Consider the following 11,686-nt stretch of genomic DNA (forward strand, 5'->3'; position numbering starts at 1 on the left):
AAGGCATAGCCTCTCTACTCAACCCTAGTTTCCAATATTCAACCTGTGTGTCTCTCTGCAGTCATAAATGTGTCTTCATTTTGGCCTCTACTTCCTCTTAGTTCCTTTCTGCCTGCTACCTTTCTCATGTCTGGAAGGTGTTGGTGGTCCTGTGCCACAAATTAGAAAGCTCACTTAGAGGCACAGAAACCCCTGTGATGTCATACCACTGAGACAGAATATAGTACAGCAGCTAGATTCCCAAGTTCCATCCCAGATTTCTCCATGCCCAAGTCATTTTAATAAAAGCAAGCAGCACACGGAGTCCCAAGGCTGGGGGCCAAGCTTCACTGAACAAAATCCCCAACAACTTAAAAGCGGCTGGATTCATGCATGGTTCACAGTAGGTGTTTATCTGAGCTGGTTGTCTCCATCAGGATTCCAAAGAGGAAGCAGGAAGACTTGTGAGATGTAAGAGACAAAGTGGGATGATGACAGAAAGCATTTATGCACTGCCTGTGATCACTCAACAAGCACGTCACGAAAGGACACTCCATTCTCAATCAAAGACAGGCCGACTCCAGGAGCAAGGTGCACAAGCTCACAGAGCACGAATGCGGTAGTGCCTAAGGGGTAGGTAGGCTCTCCAGGCAGTCAGTCATCACGTCCCACACCTCTTGCCTAGGAGAAACAGCTGAAGCCCAGCACCTGCCTTCTTCACGACCCTCTGAACTTGTCTGAACCATACTTTGCATCCTTGTCTCTAGCACTGTCCCCAACTGCAAGTCCCACTGCAATGCTTTTTCCATGGGAAATAATGAGGTCGAGAATGGAAGGTTTTATTACCTCTGCTTTATGGCTAAGGAAAGGACAGACAGAAAATGTGCCCAATAGAAGGTTTTCACTCTTTTACAAATATACTTAAATAATTAGTATTCTATTCCACAGCAGTGCTGTTGCAGTGTCAGAGATGTCATGGTGAAGGCCACAGGCAGTGCCCTGCCCTCAGGGAGACAGCATTCTACAACAGGGAACAAAAGGGAAAGTGTATCTTTTATCACACTACTGAGTTACAAGTTCAACAAAAAGTGGAGGCAGAGAATAGTGTGTCCAGGGAAATCTGAGACAGGACAATCAGAAGTACTGAAGTACTAGATGGGAATGACCATAAGAAAAGACAGACACAGAAGAAAGAGAAGGAAGTAGACGAGGAAGAGGAAGGGAGACAGCAGAAGCCTCCAGAAGAAAAAGCTAACTGGCAAAAAATGGCAAAGTGTGCCAAGTAGAACAAAGAGTTCATTGTAAAACTTCATTGGGGAAGAGGTAGGACCATTTGAAGAAACAAAATGAAAGCGAGGGGCTCCTCTTAGGGGACAAGAGAAAGCAAGGTCAGGGTAGAAGAGAGAGGTAAATAAATAAATAAATATAGTTGAAACCACGATCAATGAAAGGGAGATAATGAGATTAACTTGCAACTCAAGTCTGCCTTCTACTGTGGAGGATCATGGATGAGGGCAAGAACCAACCTGGGCTACATAGCAACTTCAAGGCCATCCTGGGCTAGATAAAGAGACCTTGGTGTAACTCAGTGGAAGAGTACTTGCCTGGCATGTTTGAAGTCTGGGCTCCATCGTTGGCCCTGTAGGAGAAAGTATCTGCAACTGGCACAAGAACCCCTATCTTCGTGGTTTTCTTTTAAATGAACCACACTCTGATGGTACCCAGGATGAAGGGAGAGAACATGAGGGATACAGGAAAGTTCTCAGAAAAACACACTTAGAACATTATATTCAAGCTCTTGAGTCCTTGGTCAGGTCTACACACAATGTACTCTCTGAAAGAAAATCTTATGGTCACTACCAATTTCAACAACAAATGAGCAGCAATTGATAGACACAGTGTGGGATCATTTGGATGAGCACCTTCTGATGAGTTCAGTCACACCAACTCAGAACCTCTGCTGATTTCTATCCCTATTCTGCAGGCAGCAAACACTGATTCCTTGGTTTCCTGCTTTCTTTTTCAGAAAAGGCTGAAAACCCATTACATGGATCATGACAGTGAAAACCCATTCATAGGTCATGATAATTTTATGCCAAGTGATGGTAATTACAGTAGAAAGATGGAAGCTTTGCCAGTACATGGATGACCTTGGTCTTTACTCCAACAGAGTTTACATCCAAGCCAAAGAACAGAGTCCCATCTAAAAAGGAGACTCCAATTCCAATAACATCAGCTTTTCATGACTATAACGAAATACTTGATACAGTTAACTCATAGTTTTATTTTTGTTTTCATTTTTTGCATTCATTTGTGTGTGTGTGTGTGTGTGTGTGTGTGTGTGTATGTAAGCACACACACATGTATGAATGCCTATCATGCCTAAGCATACATGTAGAAGCCAGAGGATAGTTTTTAGGAATTAGGTCTCTCCTCCTGCTGTGTGTGGGTCCTGAGGATTGAACTCTGTCAGGCTGAGTCATTTTAGAAGCCCTTCAACTCATACTTTTGAGGCTTCAGAGTCCAAGATCAGGTAGCCCTACTTGTTTGGCTTCTAAGGAGGGTGGCAAATGGAAGAACACTATGGCAGAAACACAAGTCAAAGCCAGTGGTCACATCTCAAACAGAAAAAAGAGAGTCTCATATCCCACAGTCCCAGCAGAGAACAGTCTCCAGTGGCCTAAGAAACTCCCATTAGGCCCTAGTTCTTAAAGTCTCAATACTAATGACTACTGCAATCGTAACAAACACAAGTGCCTGTGTTTATTTAATAGAGTTCATGTCAGTTTTCTTGAATCCGCAGTGATGTTTATATTTAACTTTCCTTGTTTTGCTTTCATCAGCACAGTTACTTTATAATTTCTTCGATGTTTATATTTATCACCATCTTAATAAAAAAATCTTTCAAAACCTCATTAGGGTCTGTGATGATTTTTTTCCCTCTTGAAAGTCTATACATTACTCTAGTTTGAGGAATCCTGCTCTCAGTTCCATGAGAACCAAGCCATAGGGGTACAGGTGGAGCTAGTCTGGACTATATAACTCAGGCTTTGGGTAGATAGATGGGAAGACAGCACCATGGGAAGAAATCATTTTCTTTCTTGGCACAACTCTTGGAAGATGTGGCATCTGTCCAAAGTTAAAATGTAAAGAATGGGTTTCCAGAATGTTGATGTGACACTGAGCCCTCCTTACAGCTGGGACTGGCCCCTAGCTCTTCAGACGAGACGGCAGGTCATTGTTCTCCAAATCCCAGAACCAGAAGCTCCCTCAGCTCAACCAGGCAAGTCTGTCCTCCTACACTAGAACAAATGTAGATCCTGGAGTCTCACACCTGAGGAAGAAGTTGGTGTGGAGCCAAGGGCTGTGCTCCAAAGAAATGCTATGTCTTTAAACCTGAAAACTTGCATTCAGCAGCAAAGAGTGCTACTCAAGCTCTGGGGCCTTCCAGCATCTCAGATCCTGGCATATACCAACTAAGACCAGGTGACTAGGAAAGTAACAACTGTAACAACTGAAAATAATGGAGCTTGGCCAGCAGAGGACCAGGGCAGGAAAGTGGGCCTAGGACACAAGAGCAGATGAGAGTTGATGTGTTTATCATGCTCCAGGGTAGAATAGTCTATCCCAAATTCAAGAGAGGACAAAAGCCAGGTGTGTTAGCCCCTGGAGGGTGTGGCAATAAAATAGGCCTCCCTTGCTTTGTTCTGAGAATCACCACTGCCCTCTGTTACTCATCCATTCCAAAACATACAGAGCACCTACTTTCCCCATTGCTGTTTAATAAACATTAAATACCACTGCACACAGAGAGCAGCCAACATGTTTGATAATTCATCAGCAGTAGCAAAGCCGACCATCTCCATGCAATGCAAATTGCTTTGGCTTCCAAGTCGCTCCTGTCACTTCAAGTGCTGAGGTAAATAGCCTTCGTTGGCACTGTTATCAAGTATTCATTCTAATAACATTAATTTACAATGTGTTTCCCCACTTTACATTGTGCTACATGACTTATTCACAGAGGTGGCCCTTCAGTGGCACATACATTCATTCGGTCATTGTGCTCACCTAATATCATTAGGTTAATGGAAACTACACCAGAAAAGGATCATAACTGGGTTGTTCCTATGGGAATCACTGATGTCAACAAAAGGCATCTGCTTGAGAAACTTGTCTTTCTGGCCTGTTTGGTGGAAGAGGTCACAGGAAGTACCTGTGTTGTGGAATATCATTTTAACTAGGCAAAGATGTATTTGTTTGTGCTGCATTTCTTTAATTATGTAAAGCTGTGTTGCATTTGTTTCACCTTGCCTACCTGATTGGTCTAATAAAAAGCTGAACAGCCAATACCTAGGCATGAGAAATACAGGCAGGCTACTGAGTAGAGAGAATAAGTAGGAAGAGGAATCTATGCTTGGGAGGAGAACAAGAAAGAAGAGAAATGAGAGAAGGAAGAGAGAATGAGGGAGAAAGAGAAGGACATGGCTGAGGGCAGAAGTCAGGCAGTCAACACACACAGGCAGATGCAAGAAGTTATGCAAGTAAGATATACAGAAGGAAAGAAAGGTAAAAAGCCCTGAGGTAAAACGTAGATGAAGAGAAACAGGTTAAGTTGTAAAAGATAGCAAGAAAGGAGATCAAGCTAGGGCAGAGCATTCATAACTAATAATAAGTCTCTGAGTTGTGATCTGGGAGCTGGTTGGTGGCCTAAAAAGAAAAGGCCTGGAACAAGCCTGAGTCAAGCTAAGTTTAGTCACCCGATGACTTCCTGACACCAGCTCATAGAGCAGTCAACTGTATAGTAGCAAAGCTCAGGCATCCTTGGCACTGCACACTTCACACACCTTCCCTAACCTGACCTTCCCATGATGACCAAACAAGGTACACAGAGGGCTGACTTGAGTATGAGACCTGGAGACTGGTTTCTTGGGTTACAAATTGGATCTACTATCCCTGAGCCAGTAGACCTGGGGTAGATGACTGTACTATTCTGTGCCTTAATTTCACCATCTTCATTACTTCATGGGGTTTGTTGGCCAGAAGATGAGACAGACTGCCCCCACCACCAGTCAGCATGGCTGTAAGCATGTGACTCGACACAGCCAACGAGAGCAGGAGACTACATCCCAGTGTTTTGCCTTCCCTCTGGGGCAGGGATTGGGGAAGTGAAGTGCAGGCTGTGCTTAACTTTCAACAGCTGAAGTCCTTGACAAAGGAGACAAGAAGCCAAGCTCCCAGCCAGCTGTAATGTAGCAGGAATGAACAGTAAATAATACTTTATTCTTATAAGCTTTAAAAACAAAAAACCACTTATAACTCAGCAGAAAGCAGTCTCTCAGTGTCAGGTGTCATTCTCTTTATATTCCAGAAGAATAGAAAACTTGGAATAAGATACCAACAACATAGCAGTGGTGTGCTGGAGGCATATTGAATGCCTAGGTCTTAGAGTGGTCCAAAGGGAACAGGAAAGAAAGATAAACTTGCTAATGTTGAGGAATGCTTACTGTACAAGTCCCAAAAATACCCTCCCCATCTAGTATCAAAAAATGTTCATGAATTAAATGAAAGAATACATATAAATCCCACTCATAAGATTATCTTGATCCTAGATTACCCTAATTGTTTAACTATGCTAGATTTTACCTCCATTATTAATATTATTAAGTATCGATTATTATTATACTATTAACATCATCTGACCTGTGCAGTCAGTGAATCTAAGCAACTATGTTTGTGATATATAAACAATAAATGCAAATCAGGGGTTCCCAAGTTCTGTCATGCTTGCTTTAGGCCCCTATTCTCCCTCTCTGTGGGTAATTTCTCTGACTGCTAAGCATCTTTGTTGCCAGGAAGCCTCTCCTATTGGCCTGACCCCAAATTGTTAAGCACCCCACAGAAGCAATCTAGCTCCTTCTTTTTGCTGCCATTCCCAACTATGGTCAAAATGCACCAAACTGTATTATTATTCCCACAGCAAGTATAGATGGAGAGCACTCCTAGTAGACAGTGGTGATATTTGAGTGAGAGTAGCAAAGGGAGCAAGAATTGTGCCCATAATTTGAGAGAGAATTTAGCAATGTCTATTCAGATGCTAAACATCATTTGATAGGCATTCTCTAGCATTCTGCAGAGAAATAAGAGCACTAGGAGGTAAAGATACATATTCAAGAGTATTCATTACAGTATTTTTTTGTCACAACATAGGAAATTGAACCAATTTGCAATGCCCCTTCATAGAGAATTAGTTAAGTAAGATTTGTACTTCTATTTGATGGGATGTTGCGTTATGAGATAAAGTTTTAGTATATGACACACTTCTCTTGTTGCTCATTTTGTTCCACATGTGCTTGACCCCATAAGATGCTGCTGTCCATGTCACCAACCCCAGTTAGTCATCTCTGGATAAAACCTCACAAACACACCCACAGGTGTGCCTCTCCAGTCTCTCAGGTGATTCTAAATCCAGCAAGTATTTTGTCTTGTTCCCTATTGTGTGTTCACAAACCCTACGATAGCATCTGTTACATAGCTGGTAATTGCTGAGTACTTGTTGAAGAAAATAATATGTACTAAACAAAATATTTTTATGATAGAGGACAGTATTTTTTATCATTTTGAATAACATTCCATTTTGCTGTAGTATGTTAACAAAATAGATGAATATTACATATCTGGGTAGACAAATAAATGGATATATCAATGATAGGTTGATTAGATGAGTAAGAGATAGATAGATAGATAGATAGATAGATAGATAGATAGATAGATAGATCTATATAGTAATGTGTTTGCCCTTAACTGGGAAGTGTATGGCTAGTGGAGTTTTCCTAGTCTTACGTTAAACAATCGTTTAATTACTGATATTATAAGTGATTTCTTTCCTATTATTTTTATTGAATGTGTCAAAATAAAATAATGTGGTAAATAATAATGGTTTGACTCAATGATCATAAGAAGGCAAATAATTTTAGTAAATAAGATATCATCAAAGTCTCATCCATTAACTTCCATTGTCCTCAGAGAAAGATTTTCCTTCTCCGCCCCACCCCAAACCAACCATTTATACCATATATACCAATGGATGTTAATAAGTTGAAAGAAGAAGGCTACCTCCTATAGTGCTTTCAGGGCTCAGCCTAGCAGGTAGATGTGGCCTTTGTTATTTTCAAAGCCTACTTAGCTCTGGTCAAAGTAGTCCAAAGAGGAAGAAAACACGGAGAAACAATCCTCAAAACAATTGCCATTTTGGTGCAACTCTGAATGTATCATGGAAATTGTGACTTGCTAGGAATTATAGCAAGTTTGCCAAAACATATTCCAAAGCCTAGAGCCAACAGACTGTAACCATGAGACAGTTATCTCCACCCTAAATTTCATTCCCTCATCCACAAAAGGAAAGTACTGTACAGTAGGGTGCTTAATATTAGCTACTATACTCCCAGGTTTCAATAGCTTAATATAATCAAAACTGATTTCTCGTGCACACAAAATTCAGTATTGACGTTCCCAGTTAGACATCTGTATGAGTCAGCTCTGTATCCAGCAGTGTGTCTTAACCTGAGGTCCTTACTTCAATGAACCTAAGTCCAAGGCTTGGGTGAATACTTTGTTTGGGACTATGAAATTGACCAGTGCCTGGGAACAGTTTCCCATGACTCTGACAGATGCTTGACTCAGTTGAAGGGAGGAATATCTGTTTTGGGCTCATGGTTTCAGAGGATCTCTGTAGCTACTAGGGCCTGTGCATAACAGCACAGCATCATGGTTATGAGAAAGGATCTTCTTCATGGTGGACCAAAAACAGAGGAAACCAGTGCTGATGCTCAGCTGGCTTTTTTTCCTCTATTTTTCCTTATATGGGACTTGACCCTATAGGGTGGTATTGCCAGCATCTCTCCTTCAGTTAGTCATCTCTATATTTATCATCACAGAGACACCCAGAGCCTATGCCTCATCTATCTCCTAAGTGATCTGAAATCCAGTCAAGATGACAGTGAAGATGACCATCACAGAAAGTGAAGCAGAAGATGAGGAAGAGTTAATAGAAGGAAGCTTTGAAGTTTTCATCCACTGCCTGTGTAGATGTGTATTCCACAGAGTGAGAAAACTCCTGCTGAATGTTGTAGAGCATCAAGGCAAGGCATTTATCTACTGACTAGCATCGTCATGAATCCAAAGTCTGTTCCCATGAGACTTTCACACCCCACCATACCAGTTATCTACTTTTGTGCCTAACAGTTGCTTGGTTGAACTTGTGGAGAGCTGGTAACCACTGGAATCCTGTACAAATGAACCCTTAAGAATCTAAAGTATACCTTTAAGATACTTCACCATAAATGAGCTTTAACATTTTCATGCATGGCCACCACCCCATAGGAAGGATAGAGCAAAGGAAGCTTCAAGGTCTGGAAGCAGCACGTGTCACTCCCAGCCACATTCCAGTGACTATGTTTGGTCATATACACCATCACCCTCACAGCAAAGATGATATAAACATTAAATAATATCCCCATGAACCAAGAGGACAAAGGGAATAGCTGGGTGAACACAAAACCTTCTTTCTTCCAATGGGACACTGGTTATTCTGGCACATACTTAGATTGAGATCAGGAACGTTCAGGGACCAAGTGTTCCAGGTACGTTGTTGGTAATAGGTAAATGATAGCTTTATTTAGCATCTGCAACATGAAAACACATGAGGCTTAAAGGCTCTCTTCTGCGAGGAAGCAAAGATTTTAACTAGCAAAGATCTGACACAAAAGTTGAAGGGTTGGTGTGGAATATGTTCAAACCATAGACTTACAACTATAGTCCTTTTTGGGTGAGGTGCCCAAAATGGACAAAACTTTGTACATAGGAAATCAGCACTCTTCCTATTGAATAAAGTCACCATTTCTGACCCGTGTGTATATCACATTCGTACAGATTGTGTGTGACACCAAAGGATCAATTCCTAATCAGGCAAAACAGCCTCTCCCAGGGGCTCAGGAGAAAAGGACACACCTTTTTATATCTTGTGCCAAGCTTTTTCTTATCTCACAGCTAAACCAAGGCAAGGCATTTTTTGTGTCTTGGTGGGGAAATAGGCCAAGGGTTTGACATCTGGTGCTTACATTTGAGATGGGTCCTGTCAGGGATTAGTTTGACCAAACTGATGAAGCCCTGTCTCTGGACCTGCCTATGGGGATGTTTATAAAAGAAACAGACCCTTTCTTCCTCCCTCATTCCTTTTTTTCTTCTACATACTGTCTTCTGGAAACCTCTGGATAATATAAGACTCATTCAAAAAGCAAATTGATAAGCCATCATGTGCCTAGCTCTTGGCTAAGTGATGAAATAGGTCAGAAGTCTTAGTTTGAGTCCAACGGGAAAAATATTGAGCATACACATAAACACACAAACATATATGATGTAATTATAAAGTATATGAAACAGAGAAACTATAAGGTTCTAAGGTAGCTGCCTTCCAACACATTCTCCCTCTTCTGGTTCATCATTAGAATTCTACGTGTTTTAGCTGAGCCCCGAATCTTTACCAACAAGCCTATCTCTTCAGGACTCCCTTGCAGCTAGATGTTGTCATCTGATTAAATCCTATCCCATAGTCTTTGAAGAAAATGTTGTTTATCTTCTCTTCCTATTTCTGTTTATTTAGAAGTGATGGTAATGATTTTTAGACCCCAATACAAAAGCCATGTTTAAAACCAGTACTTCGTGATATGAAGCTGCATACTAATCCTTAACTATCCATTCTTTCGATGAAAGAATAATAACTATTGCTGTTTGGGCATCTCTGAGAAAGCAGAACCTTTCCTCCTTAAGACTATCTCATCTTTGAAATGAAGTAGGAGCATATGAAGACTATAGGAAACTGTCCCAGGCAGAAAGAACTTCATGTTCAAAAACTTGAAAGGTCGGATGGCTTAACTACAAAGAGCAAGAAGGCAGCATGGTTCAGTGAAGCAGACAGGGGTGGTCAGGCATGAGCAGCTTCCATCTTAAACAAAATTTCAGTAACCATCAGACTATTAGTAGTCTTCAGTCTCTGTTTGAAACAGTCTCATTAAAACTGACTTTTCAAGCAGGAAATTCAACAAAATGCTTGAAGCACAGTAATGTCTCTGCACCACACTTTCTCTTCACATGCAACAGTGTGGGTGATACAACCCCTGCCCTGAAAAATCTGCTTCCCAAGGAAGACATACCTCTGAAAGATGTTGTCCAACTTTCTGTGGAGAGGGTCAGACAGTAAAGATTTTAAGCATTGTGGGTCAGGTGATTTCTGATACAATTGCTTAACTATACCTTAATAAACCATAAATGTGTGTAGACAGAACTGCACCAAGGTCAATTGAATGGGTGAATGAATGAATGAATGAATGAATGGATGAATATGAATCCATTACAACAGAGCCTTACTCATGGACATTGTGACTTGACTTCATATAACTTAATGAATTGTGACATGTTCCCTTGCCTCCCCCCCTATTTTAAAAAAAGAAAAAAGTGCCACTTAAAAATGTGAAAATCGGTCCGGGCCGTGTTTGCTCCGCCCAGGGCGAGTGTCTGCCGCTGATGGCTACTGCCGCCGGCGGGTGGAGTGCTTGTTCCTCGGGCCGGGCCGTGGAGGGCGACGTCCCTGCTGCCTCTGCCCCTCAGTACCAGCCGGCCTGGCCTGCGTGGGACGCGTGTGTCTACAGCAGCTGCTACTGTGAGGAGAACATTTGGAAACTCTGTGAATACATCAAAACCCATGACCAGTATCCCTTGGAATAGTATTCCTCTGTCTTCATATCAAATGAGAAGAAGATGGTACCTATTTGGAAACAGCAGGCAAGACCTGGGAATGGACCTGTGATCTGGGATTATCATGTCATTCTGCTCCATGTGCCAAGTGAAGGACAGAGCTTCATTTATGACCTTGACTCTATTTTGCCATTTCCCTGCCCTTTCGACATTCACAGAGAAGATGCCCTTAAGTCTGACGATGACATTCATCCACAGTTTAGGAGGAAATTTAGAGTGGTTCATGCTGATTCCTACTTGAAGAACTTTGCTTCTGACCGCTCTAGCATGAAAGATCCCAGTGGGAACTGGAGAGAGCCTCCTCCAGTCTACCCCTGCATTGAAACTGGCGACTCAAAAATGAACCTGAGCGACTTCATCAGCATGGACCCTGAAGTAGGATGGGGAGCTGTCTGCACGCTGAGTTTGTACAGCGTTTCAGCAGTAAAAACTGCTCAGCCTGATGCTAGAATGTGGAACGGAAGAAGTTCCAGAATCTGAATAAGCCATCCTTCCATTTAAGGGAGCACCATGGTGCCGGTGGTTTGGAGGTCTGTTTTTCCCATTAAATTTGAGTGGAAACATTAATGAACACAAATATGTTCCCCCCTTTTTAGCTTGAAATCTATCAGCAAGTTCTGTTTCCAACCCTAAGTCAGTCAGTCCCCAGCCTTAGACACAAACAAGTCAAATAAAAGCTTCCTTGTTGATATGCCACAGGCGGTATATAACTGCTAAGATATTCCCACAGCTTATTTGTGGAGACGTTTGATGGCCTAGGCTAGCAATTGCTTCCATTAAACTTGGAGCCATCTCCTTTCCTGTTCTCTTTGCTTCCTGTCCTCTAGACTCTTAAACTCTGTGAGCACAGGGTTGTGGGTTGTGGCTCCAGAAGCTCTGTCGCCCATTAGAGGTACCT

At 41.9% G+C, this 11,686-nt stretch overlaps 1 pseudogene; it reads left to right on the forward strand.

Annotated features, from left to right (window-relative positions):
• Window positions 1-10,682: 10,682 nt before the first annotated feature.
• LOC100773297 lies at window positions 10,683-11,231 on the forward strand (annotated as a pseudogene).
• The last annotated feature ends 455 nt before the right edge of the window (window positions 11,232-11,686 follow it).

Source organism: Cricetulus griseus, chromosome 3, assembly GCF_003668045.3.
Source record: "Cricetulus griseus strain 17A/GY chromosome 3, alternate assembly CriGri-PICRH-1.0, whole genome shotgun sequence".
Lineage (NCBI taxonomy): Eukaryota > Metazoa > Chordata > Mammalia > Rodentia > Cricetidae > Cricetulus > Cricetulus griseus.